This window comes from Natator depressus, chromosome 26 (genome assembly GCF_965152275.1).
Source record: "Natator depressus isolate rNatDep1 chromosome 26, rNatDep2.hap1, whole genome shotgun sequence".
Lineage (NCBI taxonomy): Eukaryota > Metazoa > Chordata > Testudines > Cheloniidae > Natator > Natator depressus.
Window position 1 is genome coordinate 4,795,825 of NC_134259.1, and position 26,394 is coordinate 4,822,218.

The window sequence follows — 26,394 nt, forward strand, 5'->3', positions numbered from 1 at the left end:
TGCCCTACTCACAGGGTTGCTGTGAGGATAAATACTTTAAAGATTGTGAGGTGCTCAGACACATCAGTAAGAGGGGACATACAAGTACCTAATTCGAGCAAAGGGCTGGACTTGTAATGAATAAACAGCCCCACAAATATGTTTGCAATGAAGAGGCCAACTTAGCTCTGCGGCTGGTGCTACATTATTCATGACTGAGGACTCAGATGTATGCCAGCTGAGTGTGGAACACAGTCACACATGCTGAAGGATTCACAAATTCAAAGACAAAGGATCACTGGTCTGAAAATTCACCCGGGAGCACACATCATTCACTGCTCATCCTTCACCAGTTGCTATTTTCTCTTCTCCTGTTCTAAAAATTTCTGTCATGCAATCGAGGAGCATGAAGCAATAACATGTGACTTAGGAGTCCAATCACACACCATAAATCATGAAACAAAGAGAGACCCTGGATGGGGTAGACTGGTGCTCTGATATGGTACAGAGAATTCTTTCTAGATGCCTGGCTCACATGCTCAGGTTCAAACTGATCACCAGATTTGGGGCCGGGAAACGATTGGCCGGGACCCCATGAGCGCGCACGCGTGTGTGTGCGTACACCCACACCCACCCACACACGTTTGGGCGCGGGGGGAGGGAATCACTTTCAGCTGTATCATGGGTCATTGATCACCACTTAAAGCACTATTGGAAGGCACAGAGGCACCACAGTCACGGGCTCGGTATGAGAACCTGAACGAAATAGAATTAAGTTAGGTGCAGTCCATGTGGGGGCCTGCGGCCCAAGTGAGAATTTCACCCACAAAACCAATGATATACCTGAGAGACACTGATGATATTTTCATCTTCTGGCCAGACGACCTAAACTCCCTCACAAAATTTCCACCACAACTTCAACCCATCCGTCCAACTCTCTCGAGAACACTCCACACCAGCATCAACTTCCTGGACAACACAATTTTCTTCAACAGCAGAGCCCCACAGACAACCATACATGAGAGAAACCCACAGATCCCCACCCTTACCTCCCTACAGTGATAGCTGTGTTCTCCCTTCGGCATAGTCAATCCACCTCCCTGAGATACAGTAAGTAGGTGACTGGAAGAATTATTCTGTCAACCTAGCACTGTCTATGCCAGGAGTTAGGCCAGTTTGACTGTGACACTCAGGGGTGTGGATTTTTCACTCCCTTGAGTGCTGTAGCTGGGTCAACCTAACTTTGAGTGTAGTCCAGGCCTTAGCAACTGGCGACAGCCTCTATAATACAAGAGGGTGGAACAGCATGCAGGTGCCATAGAGACGTTTAAGCTCTTTCCTACCTGACAGCTAGGGAGGAAAAAAAATCTCAAAAAATATTACCATGTGTCACAACCTGTCAAGTATCAATTTGATGTTCCTAGTTCAGCATTAGGGAGCTGTGCTGATGTGACACTAGGCGTCAACTACCTACAGTGCATGAAAACCTCTAGCAGAAGCACAAGCTAATGCTCAAGGAGAGGAGGCAGCATTAGCTCCATCTTCTGCGTCTGTCAGAAGCTCCAAAAGGTCAAGAGGTCCAGGTAGAAACAGATCAGGAAAGCAGTGGGGTTAACTTTAACAAGCCATAAAACACAACCAGCTTCTAGAAGTGCAGCCACCAAAAGGCAGAAGCAACAAGCGGGGCTACGACAGCTCTGCTCAAGCGCGTCTCGAGTTTAGAGCGAGGTGACTCTGTTTATGTACAAAGCTCAGATGGCAAATGGAAACCTGAAGCACCTATCAAACACACAGCGTTCATACATAATTGAAACACCTGGGGGAGAAACGCTCAGATGCAACAGACGAAGCCTGATATAAACAAGAGGAGAAGGAGAAATAAAAAGGAAAAACAAAACAAAACCCAACCAGCATACAAGATGTTGCAGGCTATCATGAAGAATTCTGCTCAGCACAAGATGAAGAGAGTGCACTAAGCACACCTGAGTTAGCTGCCTGAAGGGATGGCTTAGTGATCTAAGACATGGATTTTGAAAATGCAGTACCTAGTCTCCCTGGGGGAAAAAAGTTCACTTCTCAGCAGGTTCAGCCCTGCAGTAGGTAGGTTTAACACTTTGCTGTTTATTGCCTTTCAGGTCAGAGCTAAGAATACCATCTCCTTCATATCCCATGGCACTTTTCAAAAGAGCAGGTGGTCAGCCCAAGTTTTCCTGACCAAAACATCCTTCTTCCTTGTCACAATAGATGTACTTTCAGAATATTATTCAGCCACTAAATGTCTCCATGTGGTGTGGAGTTCTAAAATAGTCCCTGGTAAACAAGAGAAACCAAGGTGGAACTCACGCTCGGGGGAAGCCTGTTTACCTGAAGCTGCACTTGTTTTCTTTACTAAAAGCCTCCTTCTTAAAAAAGACTTATTCCATACATCATAATGACATCTGCCACTGCAGCACAGCGGGCTAGTTGCCAGCCTTCATCTTAGTATTGCTGCATATGTAGTGTGAGAAGCACTTTTGTATGGAGGACGATATATAAATACTCGAGTTAGTCGAAAAATGTTCTGACAGTGGTTTTTTATGGGAAATTATCCAAACATTTTGAGATAGTGGAAACATTTCAACTTTTTCATTTTGATTAATATAACATAAATCATTCAGGAAAAACATAAGAAGAAATTAAGCTCCTTTATGGAGTAAGATATATGGAAACAATAGAAAACACTGCCCAAAGGACTAGATCACATGCAAGGGCTTCATGAGCAGAGGTGTTTCTCCGGGGGCTGATTGCAAATACAAGGGCTGTGCGTTTCTGTGTATCAGAAGCAGGCAGAACTAGAAAAAGCCAGAGAAGCACTGATAGCATGGCCCTAGAGGAAGCCAAGAGATAGAGCTTCTTTGGGGCAGAGTGCTGATTGGAAGCGAGTTTGAATTCCTGAACCAGAAATGTGCCTCCTGTTCTTTGTCCTTGCTGTGCTCAGAGACAGAAGACTTCGTATACATTCTCTGTACATTAAAGGGGACAGCACCCTAGAAATACCTGGGCTCTATCATCAATTTCTCCTTCTAATGGAAACAACCCTCAAGGCTCTAAAGATTGGCTAGCTGCTCAGGCCAAAAGGGGCAACAGGACTGTGGGGAGGGAAGTTGGCCCTGCTGCTGGTGATAAATAGAGGCTTCCTTCACCAAGTTGGCCCTGCTGATGGGGATAAATAGAGGCTTCCTTCCGAATGAGGAGAGAATAATAAGACTGGGACTTTTCAGCTTGGAAAAGAGGCGACTAAGGGGGGATATGATAAAGGTCTATAAAATCATGAGTGGTATAGAGAAAGTAAATAAGGACGTGTTATTTACTCCTTCTCACAAGACAAGAACAAGGAGACCCCAAATGAAATTAATAGGTAGCAGGTTTAAAACAAACACAAGAAAGTATTTTTTTCATGCAACGCACTGTCAACCTCTGGCACTCCTTGCCAGAGGGTGTTGTGAAGGCCAATACTATAAAAGGGTTCAAAAGGGAGCTAGATAGATTCATGGAAGATAGGTCCATCAATAGCTATTAGCCAGGATGGGCAGAAATGGCATCCCTAGCCTCTGTTTACCAGAAGCTGGGATTGGGTGACAGGGCATGGATCACATGATGATAACCTGTCTGTTCATTCCCTTTGGGGCACCTACCATTGGCCACTATCAGAGGACAGGAGGATACTGGGCTTGATGGACCTTTGGTCTGACCCACTATGGCTGTTCTTATGTTCTATGTTCAGGGTGGTCAATGCAGCACCTTACAACCAGGCTGTGTTTAGCCATGCTAAGCTACCTGTTACTACAAAAGCCTAGCTATGACTGTGCTGTTTATCTTCCACAGGAGTTTGTCAGAGACATGAGTGAAGGAGACTCATCTAGAAGGGATGGGAGCAACATGACCAAGAAGCATAAACATATTCTGCTTAGCCCCCGTTAATATATATAGTGGGTTCCAATCAAGCGTCCATCTTAGATCCCTGGTGCAAGGACCAGCTCTCCCTAGGCACCAGTTTCCTCATCAGAGAGGAGAGGAGTGGAGGGGGCTAGGAAATGCCAGTCCAATCAGGCAGAACTGGTGGGCTGTATGATTTTGGAACACCTTTTTAGAAATGAAGCCAGGGGGCTGAAATAAAACACCCTGGGCCAAGCGGAGCTCTCATTTATGCCAATGTAAATCTGGAGTAGTATGACTGGCTTCAGGGGAGGTTCTCTGGATTTAATCAGACCTCTGCATTTTCTCCCATGCCCTATTGCACCCCATGACATCGAGTCAAGGAAGCGACAAGAGCCCATGGCGATGCCCCTCAAAAACCGTTGGGCAGAGCCGGGGATGGGGCACCTCTGTTAATATTGATGTAACAGGCCTCATGACCATGCACGCCGATCCTTCTGCTATGCGTGCGGAGGAAAACAGCAAGGTTGGGAGGGGCTAGAGATGGTATGTTGTGTTTGCAAGTGCTGTGTGAACTCCCACTCCAAGGTATCACAATGCCTGCTTTTCCTCTTCACAGCTTTGCTGGGGCACATCAGTCCAGACTTACACCAGCCCCTGCTATTCCAGTCCTGGGCCCCATGCCACGCTGGCAATGCACCTCAGCCTTGGTCTGCAGCAGCCCTGCTATTCCATTCACGCCCTGCCCCACACTCAGCTCTGCCAGTGCCCCTCAGTGCTAGCCTACAGCACCCTGCTGCTCTTCAGCCCAGGCAGCTCCACCCCAGACTCGGATACACCCTTCAGAGTTTTGCTAACAGGGCTGAGCAACATTTGAAAATAGAAACAAAATACCCTCGGAGCAAACTGAGCAGACCTAGGATTCCAGAAGGCTCCTGGATCAAACCTAATTACTCTTAAAATGACTTATAATCATCTCTCCCTTTCCCTGCCCTGCAGGATCTAACGCTCTTACAGCCGTGACATGGAAAGGAACAAACAAATGCAAAACAAATCATTAGGAAAAAAGAAACAACAAAACGCTACTAAGGGTTTCTGCGCAATGGCTTGTCCCGTCTTGTGCATTTCTGGCAGCCCTTGGCAGCCAAAGGAGGTTTCCTCTTCCCTTCCTTCTTATCGTCAGACTCAGGCTAGCTGCTTTGGCTGTGAAGCGTGTGGTGCCTCTAATCCCATCTCATACAGGGGCCCTGAAACGAGTCGAGCTGGAAGGATGGAGGCAGCAGGTTTCATACTCAGGCCTCCTTCCTCCTCCCCCATCCAAGCCTTAGAATTCACACTACAGTGAGGAGGCTGAAAGCCGCAGGGAGCCTGTGACAAGTAACTGGGGCAGTGGGCAACTGATTGACAGCTTCAGGGTGGAGTAGATGAGCTGGAATGCTTTGGTGCCTGGGGAATCCACTCGAGGGGTGAGAAATCCAGTCCTGATTTGCCTCCCTCTTCCTTTAAGGCATAGAGGAGTTCCTTTCTAGCCCAATCCCTGCAGCACTTGCTGAATGGTAAATCCCAGACTGCATCCATGGTGCACCCATTGAACAATCAGAAGGGTTGGGAGAAGTTTAGGCTGACTAGATAGCAAGTGTCAAAAATCGGGACCCGGGGGGGGGGGGGGCGGGGGGAAATAGGTGTCTGTGAGAAAAAGACCCAAAAATCGGGACTGTCCCTGTAAAATCGGGACATCTGGTCACCCTAGAGACATTTGACCCCCTCATTTCTGCCCAGTGTTCATGGCGTTGGCGTGCCGAGTGGCATTGCCATCCCTGGAGCTGGTGGGTTCACGCCATTGGGTTGGTGACATTTTGACCACATGATGACATTTAATAGGTGTCATTTCTAAGTCACTTGAGTAACAAAGGGGGAAAAGTTAGCTGCAAGGTAGCCAGTGACATGGCACATGCCTGATTTAGCAATTTCTCCCCCTCCTCTCAGGTCCAGCTCTCACATAATCCAGTTATTGGGGTTATTTTTAAAATGGGCAAAGTGCTGCTGAAAGGTGTCGGCCAGAGAGCTGCGGAGACAGAAATCCTCTGTATAGCCACAGAGGATGGGCAATGGCAGGGCAAACTTTCCCCTCATTTCCTCCCACCAAAGAGGAAAGAGATCGTTTCGCCACACAGTTCACAAAGCATCCCAAAGCAACGTACAAGCTCTCCCTATGGAGAGCTTTTCAGCCATCAGTGAAATGTAGCCACCTCCAGGGTGGAACGTGGCAGCTATTCAACAGTACACAAAAACACTGCATTGTAGTCCAAGAGAGAAGCCCAATTAGAACCCTTCAGTGTATGCAGCAGTCCATTCCTACACTGCATCGTCTAGGTCAGGATGTGGACAGAAGATCTGCATTGAAACCGTCCAGCACAATCTGTGTTTCTTAGCCAGCTACAGAGCTAGAGCAAGCTACAGGGTTAGCCTGTGTCCGGCAGCCTGAATCAAGAATCCCTTTGCCTTCGCAAGAGCTGAATCATGATTTTTCTCTGCTACAGGAGACAGTACAAATCTCTCTTTGAAGTCACAGAGGCAGAATTATCACAGGGGGGATTTAGCCAGGATTAGCTGGACTGCCACAAGATCTTCCCAACCACTCGGGCTTTATGTCTCCTCTGAAGAGCAGCATCTGCTTAGTACAGCACACCATGATGCCACAGAAGGTCATTGGGTTCTATGCTGACTCAGAGCCACGGCAAGGAGGCTTACCCCTTGAGTCACTTCCTACAGCATCTGGGTTTTTCTAGGTGGTCTCCTGACCAACTATGAAACCCTACCCCAGCTGCTTACCTTGTACAAGCTGACAAGCGAACAATCCAAGGAGGGAAAGTCACTCTGCTTTACTCCCTACAAAGGAATGCAGGCTATCTGCATTGCCAATGACAAGCAATCCAGAATCATGAGTCTGTCCACCAAAATCATGAAATTATTTTAAGGCATGAGATTTTGAAAACATAATAAATTTGGGATTTTTTTCTTTACATTTGCCTTCTTTTATCTGATCCTTTATGGCTCACATTTTCAAGCTTTTCTCTGCAGCCACAAAGACTAACCACTTACTTTCTTAAAAAAAAAAAAAAAAAACACACAACAACCACCACCAAAAATAGAGCTGATGTTCTCAGGTCATCACATGACTCCCGGACCAGGGACTTTAAGAGAAAACACCAAAAGACAATCGGCAATGGTGGGGTCTCTCTGCCACTGGGCAGTTGCCTCTCTCTCTCTCTCTCCTTACGAGTGGGATCCCTGGCCTTGCCAAGAAGAGGAACGATGATCAATGTCATTGCAGGGGCACAGACCCCAGTCACCGCGCAGCTCAAGAAGCTTATTTACACAAACCCACACCGCAGAGACGAGAGACCAGCCACAAATGCGTCTCAGTAGCACTCTTCTTCCATTAGTTAAAAAAAAAAAAAAAAAAAAAAACAATCAGGAGTTTTTTATTTGCTATTTCCCCCCCCCAGTTGCAGTGAGTCTTTGCCAAGTTTAGTTTAAACAGCTTATCCTGGCTATTGCTGTGCACGCGGGGGCTGTCCCCTCCGTCACAATCTCCCATGAGATGAGTAGCCCTCTTCTCCACTTCTGGCTTCCTCGACAGAGGTCGAGGATGCCCTAGAGTCAGTTATTTCTTAGTGTGGTCCCTCTATCCCAGTACAGGCATAAAACATCTTGGCCTCTCCCCTCTCTTTCAGTAGAGGCCACATACGTCTTAACTTGTCCCCTGCACCCTGGCACTGGCAGCGGCTGTCTCGGTGTAGCCCCACTACCTTGGTACAGGCTGCAGACACACTAACGATTCTGCTCTTCGTTTGTTCGAGAGACAATAAACGCACTCCTAGTGGTGTAGGAAGGGAGATGGAGACAAGGCAGTGAGGGAGCATTCTGATTAATGCCACGATGTAATATGTAAAACACAACATTAGCACAAAACCTGGCCAAGCGCATTCTCTCGATTACCTCGGAATTATAATTACACTGGCCCTTAATATCCCCACATCCAAGTAATTACAGCCGGCTTACTGCTTCCAGCCGTGATCTGATATTAACTTTTAATCACCTCGCCTTTGTTCTGGGGAAGGGACGACCGGGGCTCCCGGGAAACTGGGGCCTTGTCCAAGTCCCATAAATCTGTCAGCTCTTTGCTTCTCCTGCACTTTAATAGGCTTTGGATTCTTTTCACTCTTGGAGGCTGGGCAGTGTAATGCATTCCCTTTCCACAGCACTCAGCGTTAGCGCCTAGGTTAACAAAGGGGGAGGAGAGAACTTTTGACGCTGCCCCTTTCCCTGGAAAAAAAGACTGTAGACCGTGAGTACTAAAACATATGGGGGAAAAAAAAAATCTATCTTTCAGAGCCCACCCACTGCCAGTAGAGAGCTTGGAGAGAAACTTTCTCCCGGACAGTCTGTAACAGGTACCTGCCACCAGCATTATCAGAGACTCCATCCACAGGGAGAATGTGGAAGGACCCACCTTGAATGACCTGCCCCATTCTTAATAATAATAGTAGTAATGAAATAATACATCATACTACAGTAATAGCCTTGGACATTTTAGCATCACCATCGTATGCTATTTGGAACCAATAACATAGTAGGTTTTTTCAGCAATTGAGACAAAGACCTCTGAAGAGTGAGTCACTGGAACCAGATCAGCTTTGGGACACTATGTAGCAAGAAACCCTTTTGCCCAGCTTTCAAGAAACCTACACACTGGTGGTGGAGGGGGCTGTTCTCCTGTGTCCAGTTTCATATTCTGCATTTCTCTTTACACGCACTGGTTGCTGAACTTCATCCGGGGGCAGAGGGGCAAGTCCCCACACCACCTAAATCCAAATTAAGCCCTAGGGTTTAAATAGGATTGAAATGATGTATACCCCTTGGGCTGTCCCACAGCACCGGGCGCGAATTGGACTTTCTTGTGCATATTCTGAATTTCTATCAGGCGTTCCATGCTTGACATGCATTAGCTAGACTTCAGGATCCCCTGTACGGCAGGTATTTATTATCCCCTTGTCAGAGAGAGGGAAAGTGAGGATGAGAGGAATAATAATAATATCAGTGATTTGCCCAAGATCACACAGTAACACAGTGGCAGTATCAGAACCAGAAACCAAGAATCCTGGCACCCAGGCCTCAGCACTAACCACGACAGAAAATTCTTCCCACGGATATATGCACACACACAGGACCTCATTTTCTCATACAAATGCTATATTTAGCAGCAGCACAAATCGCACCAAGGCACAAATATTGTATTTACATATCTCTGTGCTACACCTAGACAAAAGAGCAATTAACTGGGTAGGCACTGTAATTGGGAGGCAGTGTAGGCTAATGGCTAGGGGCCAGGTTTTTAAAGGGATTTAGGTATTGCTGCGCTCAGCATTGCAACACCTAATAGATTTAGGAGCCACAGACTCATTTTTTAAAGGGATTTATGTACTTAGGAGTCAAAATCCCTTTTGAAAATGTGACTTAGGTGTAGCAAGGCTGACTGCAGTAATCCCTACATACCTGTAAAAATCTGGGCCTAGGCCCCTAACCTAAGAGTCCTGGTGTCTACTCCATGTTCTGCTGTGTGACCAAGAACATGTCATTTTCCATCCAAGCCACTGTCTGCCCTGTCTGACTGTAAGCTCTTTGGGGCATGGATTCTTTCATTCTGTGTTTTATCAGTGCCAATTTCAATGCCCCCCCCATCTTGGTTGTAGCCTCTAGGCCCTACCGCAATATGAATAAAACAATACTCCTCTCAATTAAATTACTTATAAAAACATCCTGGGTGAAACCCTGGCCCCTTTGACGTCAATGGCAAAACTCACCTCCTGTGCCTGCTAGAACAAAAGCATCTTCCGCCAAGCTGCATTATTATGGGGATCAGTATGGAAATTATAACCCCAGAGAATGGAAGAAAAATTTAACACCTGAAATTAACAGCAGGGACAGATGAGGAAAAGAGGAAAAAGTCAGCTAATATAAAAGATTTTCCCCAGAGGACTGATTTCAAAACATGGTTTTAATTAACTGTGCCTTTCACTGAAGCTTAGCATCAGAGTTATTGTATATTAAATAAATACCAGTTGATTATTAAGAGCATATTTACTGAGCCTTAACTACAGTAGGTCACAGACAGACACACCCCTCTACTGCACATGTGTTTCTGAGTAATCAGTTATTTACTTAGCATATAATAATTGCCTTGCTGAATCTGAACCAACTCCTCTAATGGTGATTTACATGAAACAAATCCTAACTGTTAATTACAGGCGCACTTTGGTCATTCCCAGGGGCAGTTATGGAATTAGTGCCTACGGTGGAGGAGGGAGGGGACCTCACGCAATAGGTTTGCATCCTTTCTGAGGCATACAAATTATGGAGTTAAAGCACTCCCCGACACACAGCCTCCATTTCTTTCCGTAGCGGAGCAGAGTGTAAAAGAGAAGGAATGTTGGTATTACTTATTTGTATTGTGGTAAGAGCCCAAGTCATAGACTAGGACCCTATTGTGCTAGGTGCTGTACAAACACAGAGGAAAGAGGCAATTCTTGCTCCAAAGAGCTTTACATCCTTCTGTATCTGAGTATGTGCTGCAACATCCTGCTATCGCTTCGGAATGATTCATTCCAAGGGCTCTGAGCCAAAGCCCATCAAAATCAATGGGAGTCATTCCACTGACTTCAGTTGCTCTGGATCAGGTCCCTAACGGCTCAATTTGATTTAGCGGCTGAGGGTTCTTCTGGCAGAGAGATACAAATTCATCTCCAGAGGTGCAAAGCAACAGTGCCACTCAGTGGCTGGTTAGCTGACTGACTGGTACCTAGCCCACCACCTGGAGAAGTCCTCGCAATATAAATATAGCCCATCCTTTCCTCCTCCTAGTCCTGTTCTCTTTAACAATAGCAGGCGCTTAGTCATATCCCCTGGCCCGGTTTGTTACCAGACTAATGAGGAAGAGCTAAAATAGGTGGGAGAAAGTGATTAAAACAAATAGACCAAGGGAAAAGAAAAGGTTTTCCTTCCCCGCCCCCCTCAGCCTTAAGGAAAAGTTGTCTTTGCATATTTATTGGCGCAATAATAAATGAGGGTCCAGGCTTTTACCCCTGATGATTGATGGACACAGGGATTAGTCTCTCCTTGTGCTTAAACTAAGTGGTCTGGCTCGGACCACAGCACATCCATCAATTCAACAGGCAGAGCATGGAACTTATTTCCTCCTTCGCAGGGGATTTTTTAAGAAAAATGTGAATTTTTTATTAGAGCAAATATATAGAGAGAGTCAGTGCTGTTCTTTATCCAAATTAAGGGCAACTCTGGCAACCAGTTAAATAGACTGACTCAGAGTAGTTGGCTTTGAACTGATCATTAAGATGTCATGGATGCAATTCAATGGTTAACAATGCTTCATGATTCCAGGACATTCTCTCACCCCACGCCTCAGATCCTCGTAAGTCAGTCTATCTATCCATCCATCGGGCATCACAGCATCTAGTTAAATAACCAGGCCAAAGAGCAAGTGCCATACCTGAATTGGTCCATCTCGTCTGATATCCTGTCCCCAAGAGCAGCCTATGCCAGAGATTGCAGAGGTTTCAACTCTATTATGCAATACCAAAGAGAGAAGTTGCTTCCAGGGATGGTTAAGTTTTTCGCCCCTAATTCCTGCAAGGCTAGAGAAGGGACAATGTGCATTGCCACTGCCATCCTACATAAGTCCCATCCCTATCCCATCCATGCCTAGTTTCCAAACCGTCCCCCATCACAGACTCCATAAATCACAGAGAGGCCTCCCTAGGCTCCAGTCACAGATGAAGATGGAGCCCTTTCTTCCTCACCGAACCAGGGATTCTTAGTCATGGAGGTTCCCCACCCATCACGTGCACGGACCTAGGGAGGCGCAGGATCCATCCCTGGGTGGGAGACTCAGGATCCAGTCCGAGCGGGCACCATGGCCTCACTCAGAATCCCAGATCCCAAGCACTAAAGAGAGGGATGTCAGAAAACAAGAGCCAGATTTTGTGGCTCTCAGCCATGTCCTCTTAAAAGTGAATTCATGGCTCCTGTCTGCCTGGGCCATCATTTCACAAGGTTTATACACAAACCACATGCAACTAGACTGGAAACATAAAATTATATAGGGCAGTTAATTGAAGAAGTGCCGGCGCTGCATGCAGTAATTAAGTGTTCTTTGGAGCAGGAAATCCCTGGATGTTCAACAGGCACAACGGTGCCATATCGGTGCTAAATGGCTTGGTGCCTGATCCAAAGACCATGGAAACTAATGGGAGTCACTCCATTGGCTTCCAAGGCCTCTTGGTGCATGGAAAATAGAGTTTCCATTAAGCAGGATTTTCCATTAAATCTGTTGAGATTAATCAGGCGGCACTGTGCATCATGAATGGACCGATCAGGCTGTCCTGATAACCAGGAAGAGATTCACAGACTTGAGGTGTTGTTCCAAACAGCACAAGAAAGCCAGCTAAGAAGAGTAAAAATCCATTATACAAGATCTTTCTTACAGGGAAGAGTTCTATCCCATCCCCGTATTCTCTCCTTTAGCTCAGGGTGCTGGAGAGGCTCCATTAATCCAGCTCCAGGCCCCCCCACCCCACCCCACCCCACCCCCAATAAATTAGCCCATTGATTGCTCCAGTTCTATTATTTATCTTCCAGCAACACCTTGAGACCCCCCAGCCAAGATCAGGGCCCCATTGTGCTAGGTGCTGTACATATACAGCGTAAGAGACAATCCCTGCCCAAAGGAGCCTACCATCTAAGTAGGTGAGGTGAACAAAGAGTGGGAGGGAAAACTGAGGCACGGAGAGGGAAGAGACTTGCCAAAGGACACATAGTAGGTCAGTAGCAGAGCCAAGAATGGAACCTAGGTTTCCTGACTCCCACTCCAAAGCCCTCCAGCCCTCTATCCATCACCATAGTATCTGATGCTGAGATCCTGAAAGGTATTTAGGCACCTAATTCCCAAGGGAAATTAGACCCCTAAAGACCTTTGAGGATCTGGGACCAAGTTCCTAGATGGAGGCCCAGCCCATGCAGGGTTCTGCGGGTGAGGAATTGCCTCTTAGCTCAGAGGGACAGAAGTGGCCCTGTGGAAACAAAGAAGGGCAGCTGAAAATCACCAGCTGGTTGCAGTATAGCAGAGATGGTCTCAGCCTATGTTCTGCGGAAGGGTTCCTGCTGCTCTGGAGATCTATCTGCTAGGCTTCCGGTAGCGATGCATGTTATGGGCCTGTCTAGGACTCTAGAGAAGGTTCCAAGCGGCTTTTTTGACCTACTAATCTCCAAAAGAGACAGGCTGAAATATTCAAAGCCAATTAGGGGACTTAGTCACACAGCTCCCATTCATTTTAAAACTGAAAATCTCAACCAAAGACCTCTCTACACCCTGCCCGCACGCTTTGTACCCTCCTTTGTTGGACGGCTGTTTGATGTGAGATCCACTTTAATCAGACTTTCCAAGGAAAAGTGTAAGGGGGTTTCTGACATTGCACAGAACGTGTACAAGACAAATGAAAGTATCGGCTGTGTGATGTTGGTACCCTGTGTGCGTCTAAGTCATAAAGCTGGTCAGACTTTGTTATGAATACACCCTCTTTATCCTGCTCCTACCATGAGACCAAACGCACACTCAGAGTTCAGAATAGAACCCTGTAGTCCTGACTCCCCACTCCCTTGTCTTAGGACTAGGCAACATTTCTTCTTGGATTCTATTGTCAGTTCCTACAGGCTTGTGAAAGTCACAATCTCTGGAGCCAAGCTTTTAACGTGCCGATTACAGCAACCGTAATCTTATTAGGAACCTCAAGCAACCGCAATTTATAGATTCTCTTCTAAGGAGACCTGTCAATATATTTATTTTCCTTCTGAGATATAGCTGAGTCGTGCATGAAGTGTATTATGCCTGGACAATCTTCTATCAGGATCTATAGATTTTCCCCCATATAGATATTTGGCTCCACCTCAAAACAGAAAATCATTTTTTAAGAAACAAAAAGCATTTTAGTCCTCTCAAATGCCCGTAAGTATAAGATGGAAGTTCTTGTTGTCTGTAGGTGACAGCAAAATTTCTACAGTCGATCAGCCAGGGGTAACTCAAGTCATTTAAACATGGTCACACTGGAAAAAGTATTACCTTTAATACCTATAACGTTGGATTTTATTTAATATTTAATGTTGCTTAGCACTTTCAAAGGGCGGGTATTATTATTGCCATTTTTCAAAGGGGAAATGGAAACAAGGGGAAGTCAAGTGACCTCCCAGGGCCACAGAACAGGTCAATGGAAGAGCTGGGAAAAATATGACCCATGAGTCCCCTTACTCCTAAACCCACTGCTTTAACTACTAGACCACACCGCCTACTAGAGATGGGAATAAAACCTAGGAGAAGTCCTGACTGCCAGTTCCTGGTTCTAACCTTTAGACAACACTGCTGCCCAGAGCTAGGTACAGAGCCCAGGAGTCCTGGCTCTCAGTCCCCACTTCTCTAGGCGCTAGACCCCACTCAGATCCAGAAGTAGAACCCAGGGCTGCTGGCTCCCTCTGCTATGGCCATTGGATCACATTGCAGGGTGCGGTGTGGCACGCCCTTCAGATCTACACAGACAGACACTCTGCAAACAGAGCTCCCCATCCTGCATACCAAAGGGGTCTCTGGCAGCAGCATCCCTCTCTCCAGGTGCCATGGCAGGCTGTCTGCAGGTCAACGATGGAGAGGAGTGAGCTGTCCAGGCACGTCTCTCTCGACCCAACAAAAGAACTTTATTACCTGCTCCACTGAGCCCTCTCAGCACAGAGCACCCTGAGGCAGTATCAGCCACTGGCACCCCTGGGAAAGTGGGTCCAATCAAGCCATGCTGCTGGAGAATGGCCAGGGCCATAGGGCAGTGTCTTGGAGCTAGGGGTTCTGCATATCTCCCACTGACCTGCCCGGTAGCATGCAGATCCTTGGGGAATCAGGACGTTCGAGGAGGTGGGTGCTGCTGCTGCTGCCTAATCTGGTGGGGTGGCAACCCCTGCACTGACAGGATCCGGAGCGACCGAGTCCCCTCCCATGCACATACCCACAGAAAGGAGCATGGTGGGGCCATCCCCTTATGAGGAGAGGCTGGGGGAACTGGGGTTATTTAGTCTGCAGAAGAGAAGAGTGGGCGGGGGGGGGGGGGGAGGTTGGTTGCAGCCTTCAACTACCTGAAGGGGGGTTCCAAAGAGGATGGAGCTGGGCTGTTCTCAGTGGTAGCAGATGACAGAACAGGAAGCAACGGTCTCAAGTTGCAGTGGGGGAGGTCTAAGTCAGATATTAGGAAAAACTATTTCCCTAGTCGGGTGGTGAAGTACTGGAATGCGTTACCTAGGGAGGTGGTGGAATCTCCATCCTTAGACATTTTTAAGGCCTGGCTTGACAAAGCCCTGGCTGGGATGATTTAGTTGGGGTTGGTCCCTGAGGTCTCTTCCAACCCTAATATTCTGTGAATCCATGGAAAGCAATGAGAGCACACACCGCAGCCTACAATACGGCCCATTGAAACCCATGGTAGTCTTTCCACTAGCTTTGCATCAAGCCCAGAGGGAGAGATTGTCACTGTCTGGCACAGCCTCTGTGCCAAGAGCAGCCATAAAAGGAGCCGTACGGTGGAGCCTCATTGATTCTCCCCGACGGGGCTGCTGAGCGATTTTGCGAATGAGGAAGTGAACAAATAAAGAGCCAGCCTAATGCCTCCCAAAATGTACTCTGCTCGTTTATTTTGACAGTGGTAGTTTAGCTTTAAATATTTATAATGCTTCCTAATGTACTAGTAAATGTACTGTAGTATATTCCACAAAGATGATGAAGTCTCAAAGACATTGCTGCAAACATCATTGTCTCTCCCCTGCTAAATCTTTGATGAGATGTAGGGGTGCGTGTGTTCATGCACTGGGAAATGGTCAGTGCTGGGTTTCTGCTAGAAGAAAATGCATGCATGATTTCCCCATATGGGGGGAATTTTTCAAGAGCTCCTGTGAGATTGGGAACCACAAGTCCTTCAAACACAAAGCTTGCAGATATCCCCTCTAAAGACTGATTCTGCTTTCACACACACAACCCCCCACTGTAAATCAGGAGTAATTCCATTCAGCCGATATAAGTGGTGTGGTGTGAAACTGATGTCAGCGTGAGGATATTCAGTCTTGGAGAGACACTGAATGCAAGACAGCTTGCAGTAATAGTCAGGGAAATACACATGGTGTTCCTTTCAACCCCCACTGCTCACCTCCTTCAATCCTGGGAAAGGAAGCAAAGTTTTCCTCACATGCAATGCTACACAGGCATTCCCCATAATTTCCAGGCACTACATCGTGCACCTCAATCGGAATCTGAAACTTGTCCATTATTTCAGTTCTGGGTCCACATCCAGCTGAGCCAATGTACCTCATTCCTGACGTGCAGCACTTCCCACTGCTGCAGTCCTGGGATCCCACTCAGCTCAGTCAATGGCCTTCAGCACCCTGTGATTCCAGACTTTGGCTCCCCACACATAGCTCTGCTGCTGTACCTTTACACCTACTGTGACATCCTCGTCCTATTCTTTCGTTCTGGGGACCCACCCATTCAGCCTTGCCAACACACCTTTATCCTGACTTGCAGCCCCCCCACCTGCTGTCTCAGTCCAGGTCCCAGGCTGCTAATTGTGCAGAAACTTCCACTATTACTTTGTTTGATGCGACTGGAACCCCCACCAGGATCCACCCAAATGAGACTCAACCCACTCATTCCACTGGTGACCTAAGGCCAGGATTCAAACCCAGGTCTGCAGGGAGGCCCCCTGGAGCCACTGCCCCCAGGGCTGTGTGTTCAGCTGTGCTTTTACCATCCAACTGCCCGTACTATAGGAAGGACATCCTTAGCCGCTCTCAGCAGACAGCCCAAGGGAGGTGGTGGCGGGGGGAAGGGGGGTGGGAAGAGATTATTTAATCAAGGACTATTTAAACTGCAGGGCGGACTTCATTTACTATTATGGCGTGACATAAAAATTTAAAGACTTTAACAGAAAAAAAAAAAATCTATGATCCAGTTTTACGCCCCTTCAAGTTCTTCTAATAAATCTGCAAAGGGAATTTATCTTCTCTCGGAAAATGTGTCACTTCCCCATTGGCTCCTGAAAAGCCTAGGAGGGCCAGGCATAAATCCCACGCTCCGGCTCCATTTCATCCTCCCCGTCCGTGTCTCTGAGAGCTGACATACCCCACCTGGGGAGCTGCCTAGAAGACTCATTGCCAGCCTTATTCAGGCCTGAGGTGAAAAGGGAGCTTGTTCCAGATTCCCATATAGGGTCACCCGGAATACACCCCTGCTGAAACCAGCAGCATGACTCCGAGCCCATGGAGAGCAGGATGGGGTGTGTGTCTGTCTGTCTTTACAAGCCCATTATCATGGTATCTGAGGGCAGGACCTGCTCCTGGAAGAGCCGAGACCGGAGACACAAAGGAAGTCCTGGGAATGCTTGGCCTGCATGCACCCGTCTATCCCTGATGGCTTCATCTTTTGTGCTCCAATTGTGACAGAGCAATGGCAAAGTGTGGACTGCATTCCTGAGGTCAGAAGAGCAGCTGTTGAGTGACAGCCACTGACCTAGCTGAGGGTGTCCTATGGCACCCATGGTGATCCCCACCTGCAGGTATATAGTGGGGGCTGGATACAGGATTCGGTAGTTCACTAGCCCCAGTTTGACATAGCTTTCCTAAACACCACTCCTCAGCAGGAATAATCCTCCTCTGACCTGCTGTCCTGTGTTTATTAACACATTTTTTGGAGCCGGGGAATGGGTCTCCTCTGTTGATCCTGACTCATAGCTCACCGAAGTCAACGGAATGACTCCTGTTGTCTTTGGATTAGATCCCAAGCACATAGAGAACCATGCAAACCTCCAGCTCTACCTAATGATTGTTAATAGTAAATCAATCGTGATAATTGCACAGGGTAGTTTTGCTAGCCAAGGAATCGGATTAGACACCTAACAATGCTGCTCTGACATGCTAGGACCAGAGGGTGCTTTGAAGTGCAGAGTGCTCTGAGAAACTCCCTTAGCTAAAGTTTGCAATTTCCAAGCCCCACCCCACTCTGAAGCACAGGCAGGGTGACTTCAAAGTCAGGACTCCTGGGTTCTGCTGCTGGCTCTGGAACAGACTTGACGGGTGACAACACATTTCATCTTTCTCTTCCTCAAGTTGCCTCTCTGTAAAAACAGCGAGGATATTGCTTGGGGATCAAGGGGTGCTGTGAATAGGAGTGACTGATGTTTATAATGGATGAAACAAGACCAAAGAAGGGCAAGGTCTCGCCTGTTTTATAAGGAGACACGAGGAAACTGAGGCCCAGAGCGATGAAATGATTTGCACACAATTATACAAAACGAGTGTAAGCACCTTGAGAATGGCGCTGCTCTGTCTGTGGTGCTTATCTATTCCACATTGGGTACTCAGCAAGCTGGGGGACGGAGGGCTTGACCGCCCCCATTTCCATGTTATTTAGTCAAGCAGCAGGTGCTCTGCAACACCCATGAAATCTGGCTTGCTCAAAAGCGTGCCCACCAGTTGCTTAGAGGATCTGGAAATAGAACCCAGGAGTCCTAACTCCCACCCCTTTGACTCTAGCCACTCAATGCAGTGCCTTGCATCAAGCTCACTTGACTGATGGCACCATACAGCTGTGGCATAAGGAATTAGTGGAGGTCAGCAGAACAGCAGGCTCCTACTGCACCAATTAAATGCCCATGTTAGAAATGGCAAAGGGAGAAAGCCAGCTCTTTTCCTTCCTCTTTACCCTCTTGTCATTCCTATTGCACCCAAGCAACAGCCTTCAAATATTTAAGCTCTTGCATATGGAGCCCCTTGTTTCAGGCTGGCGTGCTCTACTCATCCGAGGAGCCTTGTGGACCAGAATGTTTCCCCCTTCCCTTTCCCATTGTTCGGCGCCTTACGTGATTGCATAATCACCGAGAGGGGACACAGGCTAGTTTGCAGGGGAAATTTAAAAAAAATAAATCATATCTATAATTAATGATCCTCCAAGAGCACACAGCCCCTTATTAATACAGCAGTTTGGTGAAACAGTTTATGAGATGCTGAACTTAATCACCAGCAAGATCCCAAGTCAGATGCTAGGGGGGAGAGCCTGCTCCGATCGCACATCCAAAGGATGCTTGTAACATGCAAAACTTGGCAGAAATTACCCCCCTCAAGCTATGACTGGAGATAACCCAGGGGGCTGGGGCTGATTTACAGGAAAGGCCTGTGAAGGGAATAAAAACGGTCAGGCAATCTAGTTATAGCAGAAGTCCCTCCCCTAGATGTGGCTATGCTAATTACTGTGCAGGCTTAGGGCCCCAGAGAGCCAGGTCTTGGGCTGGGAGATCAGGCAGTATTGAGCTGGACCTGATTTTTAGAAGTAGCTGCCAAATCCCATTGACGTCATTTGAAATTGAGATTTTTTTTGCCTAAGAAACAGAAAAATGGCCTTTTTCACAAACTAAAAATTTTATATATATATATATATATATATACACACACACACACACACACACACACAGAGAAAGAGAAAATATGTTTGTCATTGCCACTTAAGAATCCCCCCCCACCAGTAAATGAAAACATGTCTAACCAAAAAACCAGAGTTTTGGTCGATGAAAGATTTATAAAACACCAGTAAAAATAGTGGACAATTTCATGGGGGGGGGGGGAGGGGGCGAGCATGGCAGTGGGGTGGGAAGAGGAGGAGGAGGAGGAGGAGGAGGAGGAGGAGTCTGGTTGGAAATTTCCCATCACCAATATGTTTTTAAAGTGGAAAATGGCTCGTTTGTCAACGTGATTATTTCCATGTTCATTTTCACTAAAAATTGAAAAAAATTCTTTTGAGTTACCGAAAACTGAAAAATGTTCAGGATTTTTTGTTGTTTTGTTTTTACTACTGAAAAATTTCAGCTGATTTGGTTTCAATTGAACATTTTGCCTAAATTTCATGGATTAAAAAAGTTCCCCAACCAATTCTAAAAACAGGCCATTTCAAACTCTGAAGTGGAAACAATTTTGAAGTGTCAATATTGTTTTTAAAATCACTTTGTTTCTTTATGGATTTTAGTGGTAGGTGCTCAGCACTTCCAAAAAAAAAAAAAAAACCACAAACAAACCACCCAGGCTCAAGGTGGGATGCAGCGCATGTGTGAGAACTGTTATTTGGATTACCATAACTAGGAGCCTTAGTCACAGACCAGGACCCCATTTTTGTTCTGTATTTGTACAGCACCTAGCCCAAAAGATAATCTCAGTCACAAAGAGCTTACAAGTATAAATGGTCAAAGCTATTTTTGCGTACGTGGATAACGGATACACAGTTTACACATGGGAGCCGCACAACAATTAAATAAACCCTGCTCCAGTGTTATTTATATTGCAGTTGTCACTAGGTCTCTCAATCAGCAACCAGGACTCCCCCACTGTACTCGTTCCTGGCTTTAGCATAGTAGTTTCCACATTCAGATTGTGGAGTGCACTTAGATGTTTGATGGAGATACATTTCTTTTATGACAGCCCCAGTGTATTCGGTGTCTGACCATTTTGTGCATTTGTGCACCTGTGCATTGTCACCATATTCTTTAATAAAATTCACACCCAAAGGGACTTCTCTGCCACTCCCCCTTGTACAGGACAGCGTGACATACTGATCATAAACAGGAGAAGGCCACAATGGGCTGACTAGTATGCATGTATGACAGCCGCTGTCTCGCGGATGGAATCAGAACTGCCGGTCACAAGCCCTATACAGCAGTACTAGCAGAGATTCTCCTTTAAGAACATAAGAATGACCATACTGGGTCAGACCAAAGGTCCATCAAGCCCAGTATCCTCCCATCCTCTGACAGTGGCCAATGGCAGGTGCCCCAAAGGGAATGAACGGACAGGTTATCATCAAGTGATCCATCCCCTGTCACCTAATCCCAGCTTCTGGCAAACAGAGGCTAGGGACACCATTCCTGCCCATCCTGGCTAATAGCCATTGATGGACATATCTAGCTCCCTTTTGAACCCCCTATAGTATAGTTTAGCCCAATTGGTAGGAGTATTTGGGTTTGAAGGAGGCAAATCTGAGATATACCCCTGCCCTAAAGTTTTAAGTGGGCAGCCTGGCTAGCCTTGCCCTTGTCCCACACCTTTGCCTGAGGATTTCAGAACACTCAGCACACATGAAGTAGTGAAAGCTGGCAGTGCACCAGTTGGCGACATGAGCAAGATTACCTCCAGTTATCCAGAGGAGCAACCCAAGGTTCCCACTCCCCTCCACTCCCTGCCGATATTACATCCCAGGAAAGAGCGCTTGAGTGGGCGGAAAGCCTGCCCACCAACTCTTCCCTGCATAGAGATGCGCCCGCCACCCTCACAATCAGCCAACATCCCCGCAGGCACCCAGCTCAATGTTGCTTTAAATCATGTTACGCTCCGATAAGCATTTGTGAGCCTTTAAAATGATAATTGCACAGTATGGGGCATAGCATAGCGGTGGCCTCATGAATATTCAGGAGCTGGGGACCCAGCAATGTTATTACTTCCAAAGGGAAGCCAGGGGTGCATCTCTGGTCGCAGCCTCAGCAGGAACCGAAGGGCTGTCTCCTCCCCAAGGATATGTGGGGAAATAGTATTGTACAGTCATTGTGTTTCTGATCTCCATATTCCCCTTAGTGCTGCCTGATCTCCTCATTAGCCTGGTTACTCCCAGAGCCTGAGGTGCAGGCAGGCAAAGTCCCAACAAAGCAGTATCAGCTGAAGTTCATCCATAGAGGATGCAAAGATGTACTGTGTGGGAAGGGATAGACTGCTCTGCTCCATGACCTGCCAAATGCAACCTAAACCCATTCCTGCAGCATTTACAGTGGGCAGGGTGTTGTAGTTATGCATCCGATGAAGTGAGCTATGGCTCACAAAAGCTTATGCTCAAATAAATTGGTTAGTCTCTAAGGTGCCACAAGTCCTCCTGTTCTTTTTGCAAATAGAGACTAACACGGCTGCTACTCTGAAACCTGTAGTTAAAATCGTGACTGGCTGTCTGGCCTCCTGGATTCTATTAGAAGAAATTAAGAGGCTTGTAAGCCCAGAGCAACTCTGCTGGATTCAGGGGAGCAGATCCAGGTTTACACTGGTGCAAACAAAAATAAGAACGTGTGACTCAGCTGAGATGGGCAGCAGGGTCAGGAAAGGAACCCAGGACCGTCAGTCCTACACAAACATCTGCCCTTTATGGGTAGCAGGGAAAACTCAATGGGAGAGAACAGAGAAAGCCACCCAGAAAGCACGAGTGCACTGTGTTCAGCATGGTGCAGCTGTTCCCGCTGCTGCTAACCTTGCCAAGGCGGTTTTCAAGGGCTATGCACAGCTCTGACATCCACCAAGAAAAGGTGCCATGAAATCAATTATCCTAAACTCTGCAAGGAGAGCCCTTGGGGAGGCTGTAGTCAAGCAGCAGGATTACCGAGGGGGCGTTCACACGCCACGGCTGGCCTGGACGGTTGGAGAATATATTTTAAAGATAGTTTAATTAGCATGATATATGTCACCTCCCATTGATCGGGACCCCAGCGTTGCAGAAATCTATCACAGGGAAAACGGACAGTATCGATTGCTTTGAACCCCTTGCTGGAATAACACTGACTTGTGCTATGTTTAATAAGCAAATAGCTTTGCTGTAAATATAACCAGAGGAGATGCTGGGACAGGGCAGTGTGGCTTGTGGGCCTTGCTGTGCAAAAGGCATGCTGTTCTGAGAGACTCTTATTTTGAGGCCAAACCAGTGGCTACAGAAGGGAGTTAGGCCAGGGGGACAAATTGGTTTTGCCAGGCCCATGTGAAAACTGGGTCCCTGAAGGTCAGGCTAACACTGCAAATGCCAGCAGCATAAGGGCCAGGAAGCCTGCTGCCATGGACAGCGTGAGCTGAAATGGCATCTGACACACTAGCTGTGCCCTAGTCCCAGTGATGTCTCGGACAAATGGCACTGCCATGGATAGGATTTGGTCAGGCTGCTTGGTGCTGAGTGACTTTTACAGGGACATTCTCAAGATAAAACCAGGGGTGTGTGGCGGGGAGAATTTCAATGACACAAAGGGCAGTTAAGTGTCCAACTGCCACTGAAAGTCAGTGCCAGTTGGGTGCCTAGTTCCCTTTACTTTCAATGGAAGTTGGGTGCCTAACTGCCCTTTGTGCATCTCCGCCTGGATCATTTTTGTTTAAACATCCCTGAGCTAACTAACCTCTGGCTAATAAAACGGCTTTACTTCTCACCCCGTGTGCAGCCTGCCTGCTTTTCTGCATGTCATTGGACTGCAACACCACCACTCAGCCTGCCCAGCTTCACTACTCTGTTTCTAGCCCCTTTCATGATCTGGTTCTCTGGCACTAAAGCAATATTGCTGTGCTTGGACTTCTGGCAATGCAAGGCAGTGTATACGTTCCAATAGGCAGGGCAGAATCATTGGCACTCTCTCACAGCAAAGTGTCACTCAGGTCACTACAAAGAAGTGGGGAGATACATATATTTGTATGTACTACTGTTCCAGAATCTAGTGTTCCGTTGTCTGGCCTGAACCTCTTGTGAACATTTACACCAATGCAAAAGGAGGGGCACATTACACCCCCTCTGAACTGTTATGCCTTCCCGAGACACACTGGATCCAGAGATAGAGCATGAAACCTTGATCTTCAGAGAGCAGGGTTCTATTCTTAACCTGCTCTGCGACTTTGTTTCCTCTTTGGTATTTGGAGCAGGAATGGTCTCTCACCAGTTTGCACAGGCCCTGGCACCATAGGTTCCTGATGCCAGTAGGGCCTCCAATACAAATAATCGTTTTACATCTATTTTACACATATGTGAATGACAAAGGGCAAGGCAGTGGAAAATCAGAACCCACAGTAAATTTAATAGGGGATGAGAGTTATCACCTCCCTGGAAGAATCCAGCACCTTGCAGGATCAGGCCATCAGGGTAATTACCTGCTGAGTTTCTGAATCCATCCCACTCCCCGTAAGTTGACCAGACCCCAACGGTTAAAGGTTTGATGCCGTGAACATGACCACATTTGAGGAGATAAGAAAGTGACCAAGGATGAAGGTTTCCTGCCCTACAGAAGATGCAGCCTATGTTCAATCTTCACAGGACTGTTTTCCCCCCCCCCCTCCCATAGGGTTCTAATACAAATTAGTGAAACAAATGAAAGCAAAAAGCTTTACAGGGCAAAGATGGAGCAGGCAATTAGCTTGTACTCTCAAAACATTATTCACGAATTGTGCAAAGCGTTGTGTACAAAAATTGGACTAATCAAATAGATTTGATTTGATGCTGGGAAAGGAGTGAGTGACAAAAGAGGAGGCAGAATGCCGTTGAAGTGCTCACAAGCTCCTCATGTACCTCAACTCTTCACTGTAATAAATACTTCGACAAATATGAAATTGTCTCTATTGACATCAGGGGCTGCACTCCACATGAATTACCCATGACTGTACAAGTGCCTGCTTTCCAGGGGGATGTACCCAAAGCCAATTATTATTGTTATTGTTGTTGTTATCATAGCCAGAGTGCCACGGATGTACAGAGGGTTTCACACGTAAAAGACAAGGTCTCTGGCTTGAGACTAGGAGAAGAGACCAGAGCATTTATGTGCCCCTAGAGTGCATCAGCTCTAGCAAAATCAGACCCATAGTTCAGCAGTGGTCTAGCGGCAGTGCGTCTAAGCCACTTGTGCAACGAGCCCAGGTGTTTCTGTGGCTGTAATTTGCAGCACACCAGGTCCACTGCACATCAGGATTGAAACCCTGTTCAGCCTCCTCCTCCCGCAGGTTGTCCCAAGAAACCATTGTAGTTGAGCTCTAACCTCTGCTGTGCCTGCGTACGAGCCAGATGAGCAAAGGAAACTCTGAGCTAGCTGTTAGTCACAGTGCTTAATGCCATGCTGGAGGATACGCAGATGTTATCACAGAAGATTAGGGTTGGAAGAGATCTCAGGAGGTCATCTAGTCCAACCCCCTGCCCAAAGCAGGGCCAATCCCCAACTAAATCATCCCAGCCAGGGCTATGATGAGAGCAATATAAGAACCTGAATAAATACCTGCCTCTCACATTAGCCACAATCACAGAAAAGTTTGTTTGGGGCCAGAAGGGACTGAGATAACAGTCCCATCCCTAACACACAAACAAAACACTTTTGCTTAGACTGTAAGCAGTTCTATGCGTGGACCATCTCTTTGTTGGGCCTTTGTAGAGCCCAACACAGTAGCGAGACTGTGTGAAACCCAGCCTGGATTCTCTCAGGGGAAACTGTCTTGTTAGGTTGTTTCAGAGGCCTTGTCAAGAAGTGGAAGGGGACATATCTAGGATTTTACAAGCCCTGGCTAGTGTTCCCAGTTCGTGGTGGCCCAAGCTCATCCCACTATACAGCCACCAACTCTCAGTCTCCACCAGCCTCCATTGGGTACAGGCATTTATCCATTTCAAAGGGCCTGATCCAAAGCCTGTTAAAAACCAATGGAAAGTCTTCCATTGACTTCAGTGGGCTCCAGAGGAAACCATGAGAAAAATGGAGGACTCCTGCTGTAACTGGACCTTATTGGTCAGGCTCTCCAGCGTCTATCCCTCATTCTAAATACTCAGGAGTCTGTGGCTGTCTGGATTTAAGGGACAGCATCCCACGTGTTAGAAGGAAGCTCAGACCCTATGCTCTCTGACCTGCTCCATTAGCAGCAAAAGATCAGGGTTGCGTATTCTTCCAAAAGCCACCCCCGCCTCCCTTCAACCAGCCAAGCTCAGCCTTGGTATCCACCGCATCAGCGCTTTTAGCCACAAATTAGCTGGCTGCTGCATCGGAGACCACATCAATATTTCTCCTCTGTTTGTAGTAATCCTCCCTAAGCTGCAACATAACTGCTCCCGCTATTGCCGAGGAAACAACAGATCAATCCCAGCTATAGCAAAAACAAAGTGGTGAAAGCAGCAGAGAGATCACTGGGAAGTGTGTGTGCACACGTGCAATATCCACAACAACATCAGACTGGTCTGCACTGCGGCTCTCACCCATTTGCACTCAGATGCACAACGCTCTCCCGTTGACATGATTGCATGTACAGCCATTAGAAAATCCACACAAGAATCTCTGTAGCAAGTACACTAAGCAAGCCCTGGTCCACACTAAAAAGTTTAGTAGCTTAGCTGTGTCTGTTAGGAGCATGGGGAGAGAACAAAGAACACATGCCTAACTGACAGCTATGCCAGCAAAGACCTTTCACTGGCATAGCTTATTCTGGGAATTGGTATAGGCCTTGTTTGCTGGTGTAAGTCACCTCTCCACTGGAAGAAGGGGAGGGTGGTGTTCTGGTACACCTATACTGGCAAACCCTTTTAAGTATAGGCAAGGGGTAAAACCTCCCGGC